The sequence below is a fragment of the Tachypleus tridentatus genome, chromosome 9 (assembly GCF_004210375.1).
Source record: "Tachypleus tridentatus isolate NWPU-2018 chromosome 9, ASM421037v1, whole genome shotgun sequence".
Taxonomy (NCBI): Eukaryota; Metazoa; Arthropoda; class Merostomata; order Xiphosura; family Limulidae; genus Tachypleus; species Tachypleus tridentatus.
This window is the reverse complement of record NC_134833.1, coordinates 7,354,126-7,374,688: the sequence shown is the minus strand read 5'-3', so window position 1 is coordinate 7,374,688 and position 20,563 is coordinate 7,354,126.

Below are 20,563 nucleotides of genomic sequence, written 5' to 3'. Positions count from 1 at the left end.
TGTTCTCTATGTAATAAAGAGTGATATGAGTTGTAAAGCATGGTTTGTTCTCTATGTAATAAAGAGTGATATGAGTTGTAAAGCATGGTTTGTTCTCTATGTAATAAAGAGTGATATGAGTTGTAAAGCATGGTTTGTTCTCTATGTAATAAAGAGTGATATGAGTTGTAAAGCATGGTTTGTTCTCTATGTAATAAAGAGTGATATGAGTTGTAAAGCATGGTTTGTTCTCTATGTAATAAAGAGTGATATGAGTTGTAAAGCATGGTTTGTTCTCTATGTAATAAAGAGTGATATGAGTTGTAAAGCATGGTTTGTTCTCTATGTAATAAAGAGTGATATGAGTTGTAAAGCATGGTTTGTTCTCTATGTAATAAAGAGTGATATGAGTTGTAAAGCATGGTTTGTTCTCTATGTAATAAAGAGTGATATGAGTTGTAAAGCATGGTTTGTTCTCTATGTAATAAAGAGTGATATGAGTTGTAAAGCATGGTTTGTTCTCTATGTAATAAAGAGTGATATGAGTTGTAAAGCATGGTTTGTTCTCTATGTAATAAAGAGTGATATGAGTTGTAAAAGCATGGTTTGTTCTCTATGTAATAAAGAGTGATATGAGTTGTAAAGCATGGTTTGTTCTCTATGTAATAAAGAGTGATATGAGTTGTAAAGCATGGTTTGTTCTCTATGTAATAAAGAGTGATATGAGTTGTAAAGCATGGTTTGTTCTCTATGTAATAAAAGAGTGATATGAGTTGTAAAGCATGGTTTGTTCTCTATGTAATAAAGAGTGATATGAGTTGTAAAGCATGGTTTGTTCTCTATGTAATAAAGAGTGATATGAGTTGTAAAGCATGGTTTGTTCTCTATGTAATAAAGAGTGATATGAGTTGTAAAGCATGGTTTGTTCTCTATGTAATAAAAGTGATATGATGTGATGGTTTGTAAAAGCATGGTTTGTTCTCTATGTAATAAAGAGTGATATGAGTTGTAAAAGCATGGTTTGTTCTCTATGTAATAAAGAGTGATATGAGTTGTAAAGCATGGTTTGTTCTCTATGTAATAAAGAGTGATATGAGTTGTAAAGCATGGTTTGTTCTCTATGTAATAAAGAGTGATATGAGTTGTAAAGCATGGTTTGTTCTCTATGTAATAAAGAGTGATATGAGTTGTAAAGCATGGTTTGTTCTCTATGTAATAAAGAGTGATATGAGTTGTAAAGCATGGTTTGTTCTCTATGTAATAAAGAGTGATATGAGTTGTAAAGCATGGTTTGTTCTCTATGTAATAAAGAGTGATATGAGTTGTAAAGCATGGTTTGTTCTCTATGTAATAAAGAGTGATATGAGTTGTAAAGCATGGTTTGTTCTCTATGTAATAAAGAGTGATATGAGTTGTAAAGCATGGTTTGTTCTCTATGTAATAAAGAGTGATATGAGTTGTAAAGCATGGTTTGTTCTCTATGTAATAAAGAGTGATATGAGTTGTAAAGCATGGTTTGTTCTCTATGTAATAAAGAGTGATATGAGTTGTAAAGCATGGTTTGTTCTCTATGTAATAAAGAGTGATATGAGTTGTAAAGCATGGTTTGTTCTCTATGTAATAAAGAGTGATATGAGTTGTAAAGCATGGTTTGTTCTCTATGTAATAAAGAGTGATATGAGTTGTAAAGCATGGTTTGTTCTCTATGTAATAAAGAGTGATATGAGTTGTAAAGCATGGTTTGTTCTCTATGTAATAAAGAGTGATATGAGTTGTAAAGCATGGTTTGTTCTCTATGTAATAAAGAGTGATATGAGTTGTAAAGCATGGTTTGTTCTCTATGTAATAAAGAGTGATATGAGTTGTAAAGCATGGTTTGTTCTCTATGTAATAAAGAGTGATATGAGTTGTAAAGCATGGTTTGTTCTCTATGTAATAAAGAGTGATATGAGTTGTAAAGCATGGTTTGTTCTCTATGTAATAAAGAGTGATATGAGTTGTAAAGCATGGTTTGTTCTCTATGTAATAAAGAGTGATATGAGTTGTAAAGCATGGTTTGTTCTCTATGTAATAAAGAGTGATATGAGTTGTAAAACATGGTTTGTTCTCTATGTAATAAAGAGTGATATGAGTTGTAAAGCATGGTTTGTTCTCTATGTAATAAAGAGTGATATGAGTTGTAAAGCATGGTTTGTTCTCTATGTAATAAAGAGTGATATGAGTTGTAAAGCATGGTTTGTTCTCTATGTAATAAAGAGTGATATGAGTTGTAAAGCATGGTTTGTTCTCTATGTAATAAAGAGTGATATGAGTTGTAAAGCATGGTTTGTTCTCTATGTAATAAAGAGTGATATGAGTTGTAAAGCATGGTTTGTTCTCTATGTAATAAAGAGTGATATGAGTTGTAAAGCATGGTTTGTTCTCTATGTAATAAAGAGTGATATGAGTTGTAAAGCATGGTTTGTTCTCTATGTAATAAAGAGTGATATGAGTTGTAAAGCATGGTTTGTTCTCTATGTAATAAAGAGTGATATGAGTTGTAAAGCATGGTTTGTTCTCTATGTAATAAAGAGTGATATGAGTTGTAAAGCATGGTTTGTTCTCTATGTAATAAAGAGTGATATGAGTTGTAAAGCATGGTTTGTTCTCTATGTAATAAAGAGTGATATGAGTTGTAAAGCATGGTTTGTTCTCTATGTAATAAAGAGTGATATGAGTTGTAAAGCATGGTTTGTTCTCTATGTAATAAAGAGTGATATGAGTTGTAAAGCATGGTTTGTTCTCTATGTAATAAAGAGTGATATGAGTTGTAAAGCATGGTTTGTTCTCTATGTAATAAAGAGTGATATGAGTTGTAAAGCATGGTTTGTTCTCTATGTAATAAAGAGTGATATGAGTTGTAAAGCATGGTTTGTTCTCTATGTAATAAAGAGTGATATGAGTTGTAAAGCATGGTTTGTTCTCTATGTAATAAAGAGTGATATGAGTTGTAAAGCATGGTTTGTTCTCTATGTAATAAAGAGTGATATGAGTTGTAAAGCATGGTTTGTTCTCTATGTAATAAAGAGTGATATGAGTTGTAAAGCATGGTTTGTTCTCTATGTAATAAAGAGTGATATGAGTTGTAAAGCATGGTTTGTTCTCTATGTAATAAAGAGTGATATGAGTTGTAAAGCATGGTTTGTTCTCTATGTAATAAAGAGTGATATGAGTTGTAAAGCATGGTTTGTTCTCTATGTAATAAAGAGTGATATGAGTTGTAAAGCATGGTTTGTTCTCTATGTAATAAAGAGTGATATGAGTTGTAAAGCATGGTTTGTTCTCTATGTAATAAAGAGTGATATGAGTTGTAAAGCATGGTTTGTTCTCTATGTAATAAAGAGTGATATGAGTTGTAAAGCATGGTTTGTTCTCTATGTAATAAAGAGTGATATGAGTTGTAAAGCATGGTTTGTTCTCTATGTAATAAAGAGTGATATGAGTTGTAAAGCATGGTTTGTTCTCTATGTAATAAAGAGTGATATGAGTTGTAAAGCATGGTTTGTTCTCTATGTAATAAAGAGTGATATGAGTTGTAAAGCATGGTTTGTTCTCTATGTAATAAAGAGTGATATGAGTTGTAAAGCATGGTTTGTTCTCTATGTAATAAAGAGTGATATGAGTTGTAAAGCATGGTTTGTTCTCTATGTAATAAAGAGTGATATGAGTTGTAAAGCATGGTTTGTTCTCTATGTAATAAAGAGTGATATGAGTTGTAAAGCATGGTTTGTTCTCTATGTAATAAAGAGTGATATGAGTTGTAAAGCATGGTTTGTTCTCTATGTAATAAAGAGTGATATGAGTTGTAAAGCATGGTTTGTTCTCTATGTAATAAAGAGTGATATGAGTTGTAAAGCATGGTTTGTTCTCTATGTAATAAAGAGTGATATGAGTTGTAAAACATGGTTTGTTCTAATATGTAATAAAAGAGTGATATGAGTTGTAAAGCATGGTTTGTTCTCTATGTAATAAAGAGTGATATGAGTTGTAAAGCATGGTTTGTTCTCTATGTAATAAAGAGTGATATGAGTTGTAAAGCATGGTTTGTTCTCTATGTAATAAAGAGTGATATGAGTTGTAAAGCATGGTTTGTTCTCTATGTAATAAAGAGTGATATGAGTTGTAAAGCATGGTTTGTTCTCTATGTAATAAAGAGTGATATGAGTTGTAAAGCATGGTTTGTTCTCTATGTAATAAAGAGTGATATGAGTTGTAAAGCATGGTTTGTTCTCTATGTAATAAAGAGTGATATGAGTTGTAAAACATGGTTTGTTCTCTATGTAATAAAGAGTGATATGAGTTGTAAAGCATGGTTTGTTCTCTATGTAATAAAGAGTGATATGAGTTGTAAAGCATGGTTTGTTCTCTATGTAATAAAGAGTGATATGAGTTGTAAAACATGGTTTGTTCTCTATGTAATAAAGAGTGATATGAGTTGTAAAGCATGGTTTGTTCTCTATGTAATAAAGAGTGATATGAGTTGTAAAGCATGGTTTGTTCTCTATGTAATAAAGAGTGATATGAGTTGTAAAGCATGGTTTGTTCTCTATGTAATAAAGAGTGATGTGAGTTGTAAAGCATGGTTTGTTCTCTATGTAATAAAGAGTGATATGAGTTGTAAAGCATGGTTTGTTCTCTATGTAATAAAGAGTGATATGAGTTGTAAAGCATGGTTTGTTCTCTATGTAATAAAGAGTGATATGAGTTGTAAAGCATGGTTTGTTCTCTATGTAATAAAGAGTGATATGAGTTGTAAAGCATGGTTTGTTCTCTATGTAATAAAGAGTGATATGAGTTGTAAAGCATGGTTTGTTCTCTATGTAATAAAGAGTGATATGAGTTGTAAAGCATGGTTTGTTCTCTATGTAATAAAGAGTGATATGAGTTGTAAAGCATGGTTTGTTCTCTATGTAATAAAGAGTGATATGAGTTGTAAAGCATGGTTTGTTCTCTATGTAATAAAGAGTGATATGAGTTGTAAAGCATGGTTTGTTCTCTATGTAATAAAGAGTGATATGAGTTGTAAAGCATGGTTTGTTCTCTATGTAATAAAGAGTGATATGAGTTGTAAAGCATGGTTTGTTCTCTATGTAATAAAGAGTGATATGAGTTGTAAAGCATGGTTTGTTCTCTATGTAATAAAGAGTGATATGAGTTGTAAAGCATGGTTTGTTCTCTATGTAATAAAGAGTGATATGAGTTGTAAAGCATGGTTTGTTCTCTATGTAATAAAGAGTGATATGAGTTGTAAAGCATGGTTTGTTCTCTATGTAATAAAGAGTGATATGAGTTGTAAAGCATGGTTTGTTCTCTATGTAATAAAGAGTGATATGAGTTGTAAAGCATGGTTTGTTCTCTATGTAATAAAGAGTGATATGAGTTGTAAAGCATGGTTTGTTCTCTATGTAATAAAGAGTGATATGAGTTGTAAAGCATGGTTTGTTCTCTATGTAATAAAGAGTGATATGAGTTGTAAAACATGGTTTGTTCTCTATGTAATAAAGAGTGATATGAGTTGTAAAGCATGGTTTGTTCTCTATGTAATAAAGAGTGATATGAGTTGTAAAGCATGGTTTGTTCTCTATGTAATAAAGAGTGATATGAGTTGTAAAGCATGGTTTGTTCTCTATGTAATAAAGAGTGATATGAGTTGTAAAGCATGGTTTGTTCTCTATGTAATAAAGAGTGATATGAGTTGTAAAGCATGGTTTGTTCTCTATGTAATAAAGAGTGATATGAGTTGTAAAGCATGGTTTGTTCTCTATGTAATAAAGAGTGATATGAGTTGTAAAGCATGGTTTGTTCTCTATGTAATAAAGAGTGATATGAGTTGTAAAGCATGGTTTGTTCTCTATGTAATAAAGAGTGATATGAGTTGTAAAGCATGGTTTGTTCTCTATGTAATAAAGAGTGATATGAGTTGTAAAGCATGGTTTGTTCTCTATGTAATAAAGAGTGATATGAGTTGTAAAAGCATGGTTTGTTCTCTATGTAATAAAGAGTGATATGAGTTGTAAAGCATGGTTTGTTCTCTATGTAATAAAGAGTGATATGAGTTGTAAAGCATGGTTTGTTCTCTATGTAATAAAGAGTGATATGAGTTGTAAAGCATGGTTTGTTCTCTATGTAATAAAGAGTGATATGAGTTGTAAAGCATGGTTTGTTCTCTATGTAATAAAGAGTGATATGAGTTGTAAAGCATGGTTTGTTCTCTATGTAATAAAGAGTGATATGAGTTGTAAAGCATGGTTTGTTCTCTATGTAATAAAGAGTGATATGAGTTGTAAAACATGGTTTGTTCTCTATGTAATAAAGAGTGATATGAGTTGTAAAGCATGGTTTGTTCTCTATGTAATAAAGAGTGATATGAGTTGTAAAGCATGGTTTGTTCTCTATGTAATAAAGAGTGATATGAGTTGTAAAGCATGGTTTGTTCTCTATGTAATAAAGAGTGATATGAGTTGTAAAGCATGGTTTGTTCTCTATGTAATAAAAAGAGTGATATGAGTTGTAAAAGCATGGTTTGTTCTCTATGTAATAAAGAGTGATATGAGTTGTAAAGCATGGTTTGTTCTCTATGTAATAAAGAGTGATATGAGTTGTAAAGCATGGTTTGTTCTCTATGTAATAAAGAGTGATATGAGTTGTAAAGCATGGTTTGTTCTCTATGTAATAAAGAGTGATATGAGTTGTAAAGCATGGTTTGTTCTCTATGTAATAAAGAGTGATATGAGTTGTAAAACATGGTTTGTTCTCTATGTAATAAAGAGTGATATGAGTTGTAAAGCATGGTTTGTTCTCTATGTAATAAAGAGTGATATGAGTTGTAAAAGCATGGTTTGTTCTCTATGTAATAAAGAGTGATATGAGTTGTAAAGCATGGTTTGTTCTCTATGTAATAAAGAGTGATATGAGTTGTAAAGCATGGTTTGTTCTCTATGTAATAAAGAGTGATATGAGTTGTAAAGCATGGTTTGTTCTCTATGTAATAAAGAGTGATATGAGTTGTAAAGCATGGTTTGTTCTCTATGTAATAAAGAGTGATATGAGTTGTAAAGCATGGTTTGTTCTGAGAGTATGAGTTGTAAAGCATGGTTTGTTCTCTATGTAATAAAGAGTGATATGAGTTGTAAAGCATGGTTTGTTCTCTATGTAATAAAGAGTGATATGAGTTGTAAAAGCATGGTTTGTTCTCTATGTAATAAAGAGTGATATGAGTTGTAAAGCATGGTTTGTTCTCTATGTAATAAAGAGTGATATGAGTTGTAAAGCATGGTTTGTTCTCTATGTAATAAAGAGTGATATGAGTTGTAAAGCATGGTTTGTTCTCTATGTAATAAAGAGTGATATGAGTTGTAAAGCATGGTTTGTTCTCTATGTAATAAAGAGTGATATGAGTTGTAAAGCATGGTTTGTTCTCTATGTAATAAAGAGTGATATGAGTTGTAAAGCATGGTTTGTTCTCTATGTAATAAAGTGAGTGATATGAGTAATAAAGAGTGTATGAAAGCATGGTTTGGTTTGTTCTCTATGTAATAAAGAGTGATATGAGTTGTAAAGCATGGTTTGTTCTCTATGTAATAAAGAGTGATATGAGTTGTAAAGCATGGTTTGTTCTCTATGTAATAAAGAGTGATATGAGTTGTAAAGCATGGTTTGTTCTCTATGTAATAAAGAGTGATATGAGTTGTAAAGCATGGTTTGTTCTCTATGTAATAAAGAGTGATATGAGTTGTAAAGCATGGTTTTTGTTCTCTATGTAATAAAGAGTGATATGAGTTGTAAAGCATGGTTTGTTCTCTATGTAATAGAGAGTGATATGAGTTGTAAAACATTGTTTGTTCTCCATGTAATAAAGAGAGAAATGAATTGTAAAGCATGGTTTGTTCTCTATGTAATAAAGAGTGATATGAGTTGTAAAGCATGGTTTGTTCTCTATGTAATAAAGAGTGATATGAGTTGTAAAACATGGTTTGTTCTCTATGTAATAAAGAGTGATATGAGTTGTAAAGCATGGTTTGTTCTCTATGTAATAGTGATATGAGTTGTAAAACATTGTTTGTTCTCCATGTAATAAAGAGAGAAATGAATTGTAAAGCATGGTTTGTTCTCTATGTAATAAAGAGTGATATGAGTTGTAAAGCATGGTTTGTTCTCTATGTAATATGTAATAAAGAGTGATATGAGTTGTAAAAGCATGGTTTGTTCTCTATGTAATAAAGAGTGATATGAGTTGTAAAGCATGGTTTGTTCTCTATGTAATAAAGAGTGATAATAAAGCATGGTTTGTTCTCTATGTAATAAGAGTGATATGAGTTGTAAAGCATGGTTTGTTCTCTATGTAATAAAGAGTGATATGAGTTGTAAAACATGGTTTGTTCTCTATGTAATAAAGAGTGATATGAGTTGTAAAGCATGGTTTGTTCTCTATGTAATAAAGAGTGATATGAGTTGTAAAACATGGTTTGTTCTCTATATAATAAAGAGTGATAGGAGTTGTAAAGCATGGTTTGTTCTTTGTGTAATAAACAGTGACACAGGTGGAAAATGATGGTTTGTTCTCTGTGTAATAAATAGTGATGTAAGTAGTAAAACATGGTTTATTCTCTGTGTAATAAACAGTGACGTAAGGGGTAAATGATGGTTTTTCTCTGTATAATGAACGTTGACTTAGTTAGTACAGGATGTTTGTTCTCTATGTACTAAACAGCGATATAAGTAGTAAATCATGGTATGTTCTCTGTGAAATAAACATTGACGTAGGATGTAAAGAATGGTTTCTTCTCTGTGTAATAAACTGGTGTAAGTAGTAAAGCATGGTTTGTTCTCTATGTAATAAAGAGTGACGGAGAAAGTAAAGTATAGTTTGTTTTTGATGTAATAAACAGTGATATAGTAGTAAAGCATGTTTTGTTCTCTGTGTAATAAAGAGTGATATGAGTTGTAAAGCATGGTTTGTTCTCTATGTAATAAAGAGTGATATGAATTGTAAAGCATGGTTTGTTCGTTATGTAATAAAGGGTGATATGAGTTGTAAAGCATGGTTTGTTCTCTATGTAATAAAGAGTGATATGAGTTGTAAAACATGGTTTGTTCTCTATGTAATAAAGAGTGATATGAGTTGTAAAGCATGGTTTGTTCTCTATGTAATAAAGAGTGATATGAGTTGTAAAACATGGTTTGTTCTCTATGTAATAAAGAGTGATATGAGTTGTAAAGCATGGTTTGTTCTCTATGTAATAAAGAGTGATATGAGTTGTAAAGCATGGTTTGTTCTCTATGTAATAAAGAGTGATATGAGTTGTAAAACATGGTTTGTTCTCTATGTAATAAAGAGTGATATGAGTTGTAAAGCATGGTTTGTTCTCTATGTAATAAAGAGTGATATGAGTTGTAAAGCATGGTTTGTTCTCTATGTAATAAAGAGTGATATGAGTTGTAAAGCATGGTTTGTTCTCTATGTAATAAAGAGTGATATGAGTTGTAAAGCATGGTTTGTTCTCTATGTAATAAAGAGTGATATGAGTTGTAAAACATGGTTTGTTCTCTATGTAATAAAGAGTGATATGAGTTGTAAAGCATGGTTTGTTCTCTATGTAATAAAGAGTGATATGAGTTGTAAAGCATGGTTTGTTCTCTATGTAATAAAAGTGATATGATGTAAAGCATGGTTTGTTCTCTATGTAATAAAGAGTGATATGAGTTGTAAAGCATGGTTTGTTCTCTATGTAATAAAGAGTGATATGAGTTGTAAAGCATGGTTTGTTCTCTATGTAATAAAGAGTGATATGAGTTGTAAAGCATGGTTTGTTCTCTATGTGTAGTGATATGAGTTGTAAAGCATGGTTTGTTCTCTATGTAATAAAGAGTGATATGAGTTGTAAAGCATGGTTTGTTCTCTATGTAATAAAGAGTGATATGAGTTGTAAAGCATGGTTTGTTCTCTATGTAATAAAGAGTGATATGAGTTGTAAAGCATGGTTTGTTCTCTATGTAATAAAGAGTGATATGAGTTGTAAAGCATGGTTTGTTCTCTATGTAATAAAGAGTGATATGAGTTGTAAAGCATGGTTTGTTCTCTATGTAATAAAGAGTGATATGAGTTGTAAAGCATGGTTTGTTCTCTATGTAATAAAGAGTGATATGAGTTGTAAAACATGGTTTGTTCTCTATGTAATAAAGAGTGATATGAGTTGTAAAGCATGGTTTGTTCTCTATGTAATAAAGAGTGATATGAGTTGTAAAGCATGGTTTGTTCTCTATGTAATAAAGAGTGATATGAGTTGTAAAGCATGGTTTGTTCTCTATGTAATAAAGAGTGATATGAGTTGTAAAGCATGGTTTGTTCTCTATGTAATAAAGAGTGATATGAGTTGTAAAGCATGGTTTGTTCTCTATGTAATAAAGAGTGATATGAGTTGTAAAGCATGGTTTGTTCTCTATGTAATAAAGAGTGATATGAGTTGTAAAGCATGGTTTGTTCTCTATGTAATAAAGAGTGATATGAGTTGTAAAGCATGGTTTGTTCTCTATGTAATAAAGAGTGATATGAGTTGTAAAGCATGGTTTGTTCTCTATGTAATAAAGAGTGATATGAGTTGTAAAGCATGGTTTGTTCTCTAATAAAGAGTGATAATAAAATGGTTTGAGTGATATGAGTTGTAAAGCATGGTTTGTTCTCTATGTAATAAAGAGTGATATGAGTTGTAAAACATGGTTTGTTCTCTATGTAATAAAGAGTGATATGAGTTGTAAAACATGGTTTGTTCTCTATGTAATAAAGAGTGATATGAGTTGTAAAGCATGGTTTGTTCTCTATGTAATAAAGAGTGATATGAGTTGTAAAGCATGGTTTGTTCTCTATGTAATAAAGAGTGATATGAGTTGTAAAGCATGGTTTGTTCTCTATGTAATAAAGAGTGATATGAGTTGTAAAGCATGGTTTGTTCTCTATGTAATAAAGAGTGATATGAGTTGTAAAGCATGGTTTGTTCTCTATGTAATAAAAAGTGATATGAGTTGTAAAGCATGGTTTGTTCTCTATGTAATAAAGAGTGATATGAGTTGTAAAGCATGGTTTGTTCTCTATGTAATAAAGAGTGATATGAGTTGTAAAGCATGGTTTGTTCTCTATGTAATAAAGAGTGATATGAGTTGTAAAGCATGGTTTGTTCTCTATGTAATAAAGAGTGATATGAGTTGTAAAGCATGGTTTGTTCTCTATGTAATAAAGAGTGATATGAGTTGTAAAGCATGGTTTGTTCTCTATGTAATAAAGAGTGATATGAGTTGTAAAGCATGGTTTGTTCTCTATGTAATAAAGAGTGATATGAGTTGTAAAACATGGTTTGTTCTCTATGTAATAAAGAGTGATATGAGTTGTAAAGCATGGTTTGTTCTCTATGTAATAAAGAGTGATATGAGTTGTAAAGCATGGTTTGTTCTCTATGTAATAAAGAGTGATATGAGTTGTAAAGCATGGTTTGTTCTCTATGTAATAAAGAGTGATATGAGTTGTAAAGCATGGTTTGTTCTCTATGTAATAAAGAGTGATATGAGTTGTAAAGCATGGTTTGTTCTCTATGTAATAAAGAGTGATATGAGTTGTAAAGCATGGTTTGTTCTCTATGTAATAAAGAGTGATATGAGTTGTAAAAGCATGGTTTGTTCTCTATGTAATAAATGTAATAAAGAGTGATATGAGTTGTAAAGCATGGTTTGTTCTCTATGTAATAAAGAGTGATATGAGTTGTAAAGCATGGTTTGTTCTCAATGTAATAAAGAGTGATATGAGTTGTAAAGCATGGTTTGTTCTCTATGTAATAAAGAGTGATATGAGTTGTAAAGCATGGTTTGTTCTCTATGTAATAAAGAGTGATATGAGTTGTAAAGCATGGTTTGTTCTCTATGTAATAAAGAGTGATATGAGTTGTAAAGCATGGTTTGTTCTCTATGTAATAAAAGTGAGTGATATGAGTTTGTTCTCTGTGTAAAAGCATGGTTTGTTCTCTATGTAATAAAGAGTGATATGAGTTGTAAAGCATGGTTTGTTCTCTATGTAATAAAGAGTGATATGAGTTGTAAAGCATGGTTTGTTCTCTATGTAATAAAGAGTGATATGAGTTGTAAAGCATGGTTTGTTCTCTATGTAATAAAGAGTGATATGAGTTGTAAAGCATGGTTTGTTCTCTATGTAATAAAGAGTGATATGAGTTGTAAAACATGGTTTGTTCTCTATGTAATAAAGAGTGATATGAGTTGTAAAGCATGGTTTGTTCTCTATGTAATAAAGAGTGATATGAGTTGTAAAGCATGGTTTGTTCTCTATGTAATAAAGAGTGATATGAGTTGTAAAGCATGGTTTGTTCTCTATGTAATAAAGAGTGATATGAGTTGTAAAGCATGGTTTGTTCTCTATGTAATAAAGAGTGATATGAGTTGTAAAGCATGGTTTGTTCTCTATGTAATAAAGAGTGATATGAGTTGTAAAACATGGTTTGTTCTCTATGTAATAAAGAGTGATATGAGTTGTAAAGCATGGTTTGTTCTCTATGTAATAAAGAGTGATATGAGTTGTAAAGCATGGTTTGTTCTCTATGTAATAAAGAGTGATATGAGTTGTAAAGCATGGTTTGTTCTCTATGTAATAAAGAGTGATATGAGTTGTAAAGCATGGTTTGTTCTCTATGTAATAAAGAGTGATATGAGTTGTAAAGCATGGTTTGTTCTCTATGTAATAAAGAGTGATATGAGTTGTAAAGCATGGTTTGTTCTCTATGTAATAAAGAGTGATATGAGTTGTAAAGCATGGTTTGTTCTCTATGTAATAAAGAGTGATATGAGTTGTAAAACATGGTTTGTTCTCTATGTAATAAAGAGTGATATGAGTTGTAAAGCATGGTTTGTTCTCTATGTAATAAAGAGTGATATGAGTTGTAAAAGCATGGTTTGTTCTCTATGTAATAAAGAGTGATATGAGTTGTAAAGCATGGTTTGTTCTCTATGTAATAAAGAGTGATATGAGTTGTAAAGCATGGTTTGTTCTCTATGTAATAAAGAGTGATATGAGTTGTAAAGCATGGTTTGTTCTCTATGTAATAAAGAGTGATATGAGTTGTAAAGCATGGTTTGTTCTCTATGTAATAAAGAGTGATATGAGTTGTAAAGCATGGTTTGTTCTCTATGTAATAAAGAGTGATATGAGTTGTAAAGCATGGTTTGTTCTCTATGTAATAAAGAGTGATATGAGTTGTAAAGCATGGTTTGTTCTCTATGTAATAAAGAGTGATATGAGTTGTAAAGCATGGTTTGTTCTCTATGTAATAAAGAGTGATATGAGTTGTAAAGCATGGTTTGTTCTCTATGTAATAAAGAGTGATATGAGTTGTAAAGCATGGTTTGTTCTCTATGTAATAAAGAGTGATATGAGTTGTAAAGCATGGTTTGTTCTCTATGTAATAAAGAGTGATATGAGTTGTAAAAGCATGGTTTGTTCTCTATGTAATAAAGAGTGATATGAGTTGTAAAGCATGGTTTGTTCTCTATGTAATAAAGAGTGATATGAGTTGTAAAACATGGTTTGTTCTCTATGTAATAAAGAGTGATATGAGTTGTAAAGCATGGTTTGTTCTCTATGTAATAAAGAGTGATATGAGTTGTAAAGCATGGTTTGTTCTCTATGTAATAAAGAGTGATATGAGTTGTAAAGCATGGTTTGTTCTCTATGTAATAAAGAGTGATATGAGTTGTAAAGCATGGTTTGTTCTCTATGTAATAAAGAGTGATATGAGTTGTAAAGCATGGTTTGTTCTCTATGTAATAAAGAGTGATATGAGTTGTAAAGCATGGTTTGTTCTCTATGTAATAAAGAGTGATATGAGTTGTAAAGCATGGTTTGTTCTCTATGTAATAAAGAGTGATATGAGTTGTAAAACATGGTTTGTTCTCTATGTAATAAAGAGTGATATGAGTTGTAAAGCATGGTTTGTTCTCTATGTAATAAAGAGTGATATGAGTTGTAAAGCATGGTTTGTTCTCTATGTAATAAAGAGTGATATGAGTTGTAAAGCATGGTTTGTTCTCTATGTAATAAAGAGTGATATGAGTTGTAAAGCATGGTTTGTTCTCTATGTAATAAAGAGTGATATGAGTTGTAAAGCATGGTTTGTTCTCTATGTAATAAAGAGTGATATGAGTTGTAAAGCATGGTTTGTTCTCTATGTAATAAAGAGTGATATGAGTTGTAAAGCATGGTTTGTTCTCTATGTAATAAAGAGTGATATGAGTTGTAAAGCATGGTTTGTTCTCTATGTAATAAAGAGTGATATGAGTTGTAAAGCATGGTTTGTTCTCTATGTAATAAAGAGTGATATGAGTTGTAAAGCATGGTTTGTTCTCTATGTAATAAAGAGTGATATGAGTTGTAAAGCATGGTTTGTTCTCTATGTAATAAAGAGTGATATGAGTTGTAAAGCATGGTTTGTTCTCTATGTAATAAAGAGTGATATGAGTTGTAAAGCATGGTTTGTTCTCTATGTAATAAAGAGTGATATGAGTTGTAAAGCATGGTTTGTTCTCTATGTAATAAAGAGTGATATGAGTTGTAAAGCATGGTTTGTTCTCTATGTAATAAAGAGTGATATGAGTTGTAAAAGCATGGTTTGTTCTCTATGTAATAAAGAGTGATATGAGTTGTAAAGCATGGTTTGTTCTCTATGTAATAAAGAGTGATATGAGTTGTAAAGCATGGTTTGTTCTCTATGTAATAAGAGTGATATGAGTGAAAGCATGGTTTGTTCTCTATGTAAAGTGATATGAGGTTTGTTCTCTATGTAATAAAGAGTGATATGAGTTGTAAAGCATGGTTTGTTCTCTATGTAATAAAGAGTGATATGAGTTGTAAAGCATGGTTTGTTCTCTATGTAATAAAGAGTGATATGAGTTGTAAAGCATGGTTTGTTCTCTATGTAATAAAGAGTGATATGAGTTGTAAAACATGGTTTGTTCTCTATGTAATAAAGAGTGATATGAGTTGTAAAGCATGGTTTGTTCTCTATGTAATAAAGAGTGATATGAGTTGTAAAGCATGGTTTGTTCTCTATGTAATAAAGAGTGATATGAGTTGTAAAGCATGGTTTGTTCTCTATGTAATAAAGAGTGATATGAGTTGTAAAGCATGGTTTGTTCTCTATGTAATAAAGAGTGATATGAGTTGTAAAGCATGGTTTGTTCTCTATGTAATAAAGAGTGATATGAGTTGTAAAGCATGGTTTGTTCTCTATGTAATAAAGAGTGATATGAGTTGTAAAGCATGGTTTGTTCTCTATGTAATAAAGAGTGATATGAGTTGTAAAGCATGGTTTGTTCTCTATGTAATAAAGAGTGATATGAGTTGTAAAGCATGGTTTGTTCTCTATGTAATAAAGAGTGATATGAGTTGTAAAGCATGGTTTGTTCTCTATGTAATAAAGAGTGATATGAGTTGTAAAGCATGGTTTGTTCTCTATGTAATAAAGAGTGATATGAGTTGTAAAGCATGGTTTGTTCTCTATGTAATAAAGAGTGATATGAGTTGTAAAGCATGGTTTGTTCTCTATGTAATAAAGAGTGATATGAGTTGTAAAGCATGGTTTGTTCTCTATGTAATAAAGAGTGATATGAGTTGTAAAGCATGGTTTGTTCTCTATGTAATAAAGAGTGATATGAGTTGTAAAGCATGGTTTGTTCTCTATGTAATAAAGAGTGATATGAGTTGTAAAGCATGGTTTGTTCTCTATGTAATAAAGAGTGATATGAGTTGTAAAGCATGGTTTGTTCTCTATGTAATAAAGAGTGATATGAGTTGTAAAGCATGGTTTGTTCTCTATGTAATAAAGAGTGATATGAGTTGTAAAGCATGGTTTGTTCTCTATGTAATAAAGAGTGATATGAGTTGTAAAGCATGGTTTGTTCTCTATGTAATAAAGAGTGATATGAGTTGTAAAGCATGGTTTGTTCTCTATGTAATAAAGAGTGATATGAGTTGTAAAGCATGGTTTGTTCTCTATGTAATAAAGAGTGATATGAGTTGTAAAGCATGGTTTGTTCTCTATGTAATAAAGAGTGATATGAGTTGTAAAACATGGTTTGTTCTCTATGTAATAAAGAGTGATATGAGTTGTAAAGCATGGTTTGTTCTCTATGTAATAAAGAGTGATATGAGTTGTAAAGCATGGTTTGTTCTCTATGTAATAAAGAGTGATATGAGTTGTAAAGCATGGTTTGTTCTCTATGTAATAAAGAGTGATATGAGTTGTAAATGCATGGTTTGTTCTCTATAAAGCATGGTTTTGTTTCTCTATGTAATAAAGAGTGATATGAGTTGTAAAGCATGGTTTGTTCTCTATGTAATAAAGAGTGATATGAGTTGTAAAGCATGGTTTGTTCTCTATGTAATAAAGAGTGATATGAGTTGTAAAGCATGGTTTGTTCTCTATGTAATAAAGAGTGATATGAGTTGTAAAGCATGGTTTGTTCTCTATGTAATAAAGAGTGATATGAGTTGTAAAGCATGGTTTGTTCTCTATGTAATAAAGAGTGATATGAGTTGTAAAGCATGGTTTGTTCTCTATGTAATAAAGAGTGATATGAGTTGTAAAGCATGGTTTGTTCTCTATGTAATAAAGAGTGATATGAGTTGTAAAGCATGGTTTGTTCTCTATGTAATAAAGAGTGATAAGTTGTGGCATGGTTTGTTCTCTATGTAATAAAGAGTGATATGAGTTGTAAAGCATGGTTTGTTCTCTATGTAATAAAGAGTGATATGAGTTGTAAAGCATGGTTTGTTCTCTATGTAATAAAGAGTGATATGAGTTGTAAAGCATGGTTTGTTCTCTATGTAATAAAGAGTGATATGAGTTGTAAAAGCATGGTTTGTTCTCTAATGATATGAGTTGTAAAATGGTTTGTTCTCTAGTGATATGAGTTGTAAAGCATGGTTTGTTCTCTATGTAATAAAGAGTGATATGAGTTGTAAAGCATGGTTTGTTCTCTATGTAATAAAGAGTGATATGAGTTGTAAAGCATGGTTTGTTCTCTATGTAATAAAGAGTGATATGAGTTGTAAAGCATGGTTTGTTCTCTATGTAATAAAGAGTGATATGAGTTGTAAAGCATGGTTTGTTCTCTATGTAATAAAGAGTGATATGAGTTGTAAAGCATGGTTTGTTCTCTATGTAATAAAGAGTGATATGAGTTGTAAAGCATGGTTTGTTCTCTATGTAATAAAGAGTGATATGAGTTGTAAAAGCATGGTTTGTTCTCTATGTAATAAAGAGTGATATGAGTTGTAAAGCATGGTTTGTTCTCTATGTAATAAAGAGTGATATGAGTTGTAAAGCATGGTTTGTTCTCTATGTAATAAAGAGTGATATGAGTTGTAAAGCATGGTTTGTTCTCTATGTAATAAAGAGTGATATGAGTTGTAAAGCATGGTTTGTTCTCTATGTAATAAAGAGTGATATGAGTTGTAAAGCATGGTTTGTTCTCTATGTAATAAAGAGTGATATGAGTTGTAAAGCATGGTTTGTTCTCTATGTAATAAAGAGTGATATGAGTTGTAAAGCATGGTTTGTTCTCTATGTAATAAAGAGTGATATGAGTTGTAAAGCATGGTTTGTTCTCTATGTAATAAAGAGTGATATGAGTTGTAAAAGCATGGTTTGTTCTCTATGTAATAAAGAGTGATATGAGTTGTAAAGCATGGTTTGTTCTCTATGTAATAAAGAGTGATATGAGTTGTAAAGCATGGTTTGTTCTCTATGTAATAAAGAGTGATATGAGTTGTAAAGCATGGTTTGTTCTCTATGTAATAAAGAGTGATATGAGTTGTAAAAGCATGGTTTGTTCTCTATGTAATAAAGAGTGATATGAGTTGTAAAACATGGTTTGTTCTCTATGTAATAAAGAGTGATATGAGTTGTAAAGCATGGTTTGTTCTCTATGTAATAAAGAGTGATATGAGTTGTAAAGCATGGTTTGTTCTCTATGTAATAAAGAGTGATATGAGTTGTAAAGCATGGTTTGTTCTCTATGTAATAAAGAGTGATATGAGTTGTAAAGCATGGTTTGTTCTCTATGTAATAAAAGAGTGATATGAGTTGTAAAGCATGGTTTGTTCTCTATGTAATAAAGAGTGATATGAGTTGTAAAGCATGGTTTGTTCTCTATGTAATAAAGAGTGATATGAGTTGTAAAGCATGGTTTGTTCTCTATGTAATAAAGAGTGATATGAGTTGTAAAGCATGGTTTGTTCTCTATGTAATAAAGAGTGATATGAGTTGTAAAGCATGGTTTGTTCTCTATGTAATAAAGAGTGATATGAGTTGTAAAGCATGGTTTGTTCTCTATGTAATAAAGAGTGATATGAGTTGTAAAGCATGGTTTGTTCTCTATGTAATAAAGAGTGATATGAGTTGTAAAGCATGGTTTGTTCTCTATGTAATAAAGAGTGATATGAGTTGTAAAGCATGGTTTGTTCTCTATGTAATAAAGAGTGATATGAGTTGTAAAACATGGTTTGTTCTCTATGTAATAAAGAGTGATATGAGTTGTAAATGATGGTTTTTCTCTGTATAATAAACGTTGATATGAGTTGTAAAGGATGGTTTGTTCTCTATGTAATAAAGAGTGATATGAGTTGTAAAGCATGGTTTGTTCTCTATGTAATAAAGAGTGACGTAGGATGTAAAGAATGGTTTGTTCTCTATGTAATAAACTGAGTGATATGAGTTGTAAAGCATGGTTTGTTCTCTATGTAATAAAGAGTGATATGAGTTGTAAAGCATGGTTTGTTCTCTATGTAATAAAGAGTGATATGAGTTGTAAAGCATGGTTTGTTCTCTATGTAATAAAGAGTGATATGAGTTGTAAAGCATGGTTTGTTCTCTATGTAATAAAAGTGATATGAGTTGTAAAGCATGGTTTGTTCTCTATGTAATAAAGAGTGATATGAGTTGTAAAGCATGGTTTGTTCTCTATGTAATAAAGAGTGATATGAGTTGTAAAGCATGGTTTGTTCTCTATGTAATAAAGAGTGATATGAGTTGTAAAGCATGGTTTGTTCTCTATGTAATAAAGAGTGATATGAGTTGTAAAACATGGTTTGTTCTCTATGTAATAAAGAGTGATATGAGTTGTAAAGCATGGTTTGTTCTCTATGTAATAAAGAGTGATATGAGTTGTAAAGCATGGTTTGTTCTCTATGTAATAAAGAGTGATATGAGTTGTAAAACATGGTTTGTTCTCTATGTAATAAAGAGTGATATGAGTTGTAAAGCATGGTTTGTTCTCTATGTAATAAAGAGTGATATGAGTTGTAAAGCATGGTTTGTTCTCTATGTAATAAAGAGTGATATGAGTTGTAAAGCATGGTTTGTTCTCTATGTAATAAAGAGTGATATGAGTTGTAAAGCATGGTTTGTTCTCTATGTAATAAAGAGTGATATGAGTTGTAAAGCATGGTTTGTTCTCTATGTAATAAAGAGTGATATGAGTTGTAAAGCATGGTTTGTTCTCTATGTAATAAAGAGTGATATGAGTTGTAAAGCATGGTTTGTTCTCTATGTAATAAAGAGTGATATGAGTTGTAAAGCATGGTTTGTTCTCTATGTAATAAAGAGTGATATGAGTTGTAAAGCATGGTTTGTTCTCTATGTAATAAAGAGTGATATGAGTTGTAAAGCATGGTTTGTTCTCTATGTAATAAAGAGTGATATGAGTTGTAAAGCATGGTTTGTTCTCTATGTAATAAAGAGTGATATGAGTTGTAAAAGCATGGTTTGTTCTCTATGTAATAAAGAGTGATATGAGTTGTAAAGCATGGTTTGTTCTCTATGTAATAAAGAGTGATATGAGTTGTAAAAGCATGGTTTGTTCTCTATGTAATAAAGAGTGATATGAGTTGTAAAGCATGGTTTGTTCTCTATGTAATAAAGAGTGATATGAGTTGTAAAGCATGGTTTGTTCTCTATGTAATAAAGAGTGATATGAGTTGTAAAGCATGGTTTGTTCTCTATGTAATAAAGAGTGATATGAGTTGTAAAGCATGGTTTGTTCTCTATGTAATAAAGAGTGTTATGAGGATTAAAGCATTGTTTGTTCTCTATGTAATAAAGAGTGATATGAGTTGTTGTAAAGCATGGTTTGTTCTCTATGTAATAAAGAGTGATATGAGTTGTAAAGCATGGTTTGTTCTCTATGTAATAAAGAGTGATATGAGTTGTAAAGCATGGTTTGTTCTCTATGTAATAAAGAGTGATATGAGTTGTAAAGCATGGTTTGTTCTCTATGTAATAAAGAGTGATATGAGTTGTAAAGCATGGTTTGTTCTCTATGTAATAAAGAGTGATATGAGTTGTAAAGCATGGTTTGTTCTCTATGTAATAAAGAGTGATATGAGTTGTAAAACATGGTTTGTTCTCTATGTAATAAAGAGTGATATGAGTTGTAAAGCATGGTTTGTTCTCTATGTAATAAAGAGTGATATGAGTTGTAAAGCATGGTTTGT